This window comes from Palaemon carinicauda, chromosome 28 (assembly GCF_036898095.1).
Source record: "Palaemon carinicauda isolate YSFRI2023 chromosome 28, ASM3689809v2, whole genome shotgun sequence".
Lineage (NCBI taxonomy): Eukaryota > Metazoa > Arthropoda > Malacostraca > Decapoda > Palaemonidae > Palaemon > Palaemon carinicauda.
The window spans coordinates 96,283,888-96,286,387 of record NC_090752.1 but is presented as its reverse complement, the minus strand read 5'-3'; the positions used below and the strand labels follow the sequence as shown (position 1 = coordinate 96,286,387).

The 2,500-nt window shown below is 34.6% G+C and overlaps 1 pseudogene; it reads right to left on the bottom strand.

Moving 5' to 3' along the window:
- Positions 1-1,973: 1,973 nt before the first annotated feature.
- The window catches only part of LOC137622111 (leucine-rich repeat neuronal protein 1-like), a 2,109-nt pseudogene continuing 1,582 nt past the window's right edge, over positions 1,974-2,500 (bottom strand).

The window sequence follows — 2,500 nt, the reverse complement described above, 5'->3', positions numbered from 1 at the left end:
ATTTTAAAGGCTTTGCATTCTAAAATATTTGTCTTCATAAAACCTGAAGAAAATAAAAATCATCCCAGAAATACATTGTTTGCTTAACAAAATAATGAACTTTTAAAATAGGTGCCTACATTTAATTGTGGATTTTGAAATAAGTCAGACCGTTGTTAATTCCTATCATATCCTATTCACAGGAAATAACAGTTTTCTGTTTTTGTGAAAGAAAATAAAAATACCCAAAGGTGCAACGGTAACGTCTCAGTGTGTTGACTTTTTTATAATTGCAAAATTGTGTTTTATTCCAAATAAAAGATTTTCAGAGAAGTAACTATGCAAAAATTTTATTTTAACAATTCCTTTCTCTCTCTCCCTCTCTTTCTCTCTTGTGTCCTTTTTTATCTACCATCTCTTGAATTTAGTTTCTTTGATCTCTTATCATTTACTTCTCTCCTTATTTTAGTAAAATCTCAAATTGTGTATCTTTTCTTTTGATTTGTTTAAACGGGATTGTTGGTTTTGATCATTCCACAACACACTTTCTCATTTACATTCTTACGAGTTCTATGTCATATGACCTGATTATTTTGAATCTTTTTTTCATGGTCACAAATGGATCAGAAGTCTCTTGCCGTAATTCAAGTGTAATTAAGTAAAAAGTAAAAACTATTTCCAGTATCTCTAAAAAGAATACAAATATTAACTTAAACAGTAATCATCCTATTAATAAATGTTAACAGGTAATAATCATTCCCAGCAATGATGAAGGAATAATTTCATATCCCATACCAAATTCGTATAAATTTTCTGAAATCATTAACTTCCTCATATTTCCATTAATTCCTGAATTTTCTGTTCTTTTATGAGCGTCATTATATATATATATATATATATATATATATATATATATATATATATATATATATATATATATAATATATGTGTGTGTGTGTGTGTGTGTATATATATATATATATATATATATATATATATATATATATCGATTTAAAAACAATTGCTCACAAAATTTATGCAACCAGCTATCGTAATGGCAAATAGAAAATGCACGCAGGGTATCATCAGCAAACCAGATTTTATATTGTAGCATTATGCCTCCGTGTTGAATTTACAATCTTCTCGAACTACAGCTTATCACGAAATCACAGTTGATAAAATATATTTTACATTCACCATTAAAAGCTAAATTGTGTTTTCGGTATCGCTCTTGTAAAGAGCAAAAAAGGTTGTAGCACATCAAGTCTTCCATAAGGTTATGACTGATATAAAAAAGGGTAATTCAGGGCCACTTGCTGGTAAGCCTCTTACAGATATGTAGGATAGTCTTTGAAATTGCCTCTAGTGAAGCCACACACGTAGATACCCAGCTATACAATAAAAGTAATAGGCGTTAACATTTATCCAGATGAGAGTTGGGTCTCCTGGATAATGGGCATGGTCTCCACGTCGGCTGTGTAAGGCAACACTTCACTTGGGGTACTCAATGGCTTGGTCCAGCAGCCTAGCAGTTCCAGTTCTAGGGCTCTCCAACCTGTGTAGAAATATGCCTAGAATTATTCTGAGTGGTGAAGAAAGGCTGATTACATTAATTTCAAAATGGTTCAGTTTAGATGTGAAGCATCCCAAACTTTTATAGATGTATTTCATGTGGATTTTTTTTTTACAGAATTTATTCGATTCAGCATTATAAAAACAATTGAATCAAACACAAATATTTGAAAATAAAATCTTCCCAAGATGAGATCTTACACAGAAATGGTGCTTCTATACCTTAAAGAGGACACATATGAAGAGTCTTCGTAGCTGCTCTGACGTCGATGCAAGATAGGTGTTGTTCTTGGACTACTGTATGCTGAGGCGTTACTATGACGTGGACGTAGGAGTGGTTTTCGAGGCCCAGGAGAGGACGGGTTGGGTGAGCAACAAGGCGGACGACGAAGGATTGAGGGAGCGCTTAGTCCTTCGCCCCCTCTAGACTGTCATGATCCCATCAGAAGTGGTCTATACAAATTGTCAAGAGGAATGATAGATCCATCCGTGCTCTTGTCGGGTGTCTCGTACATCCGGTGGCGATATTTTCTCGATAATACTGACACTAGAGATACCACTACTGTCATTACCAGTATTATACCAACTACTGCAGCCACTGCGACATTTGAAGTCCTAGAAATCCCTTGTAACATGAATTCAATATCTTGAGTGTTTGTGAAGCAACAGGAAATCAAAAGCCAGTAGCCACTGTTATCCTCATAGCCCAGGCAGAACTTATAGTGCGTTTCAGGCTGTAGGCGGCTAATTGTAAATCTCTTCCTGAGAGAACTCGCTGTTCTGGTGTCCAGTTTTTCAATTTCTGTACCATTGTCATCAACTTCTGTAACTGTGATCTTGTACGTTGGAAAAGCTCGGCATTCTGTTCCATTCTAAACTAAAGTAACAAATGTAGATGAAACACGTATTGGAAACAGATGTATATCAATTCCTGTCACATTAAGGGCAA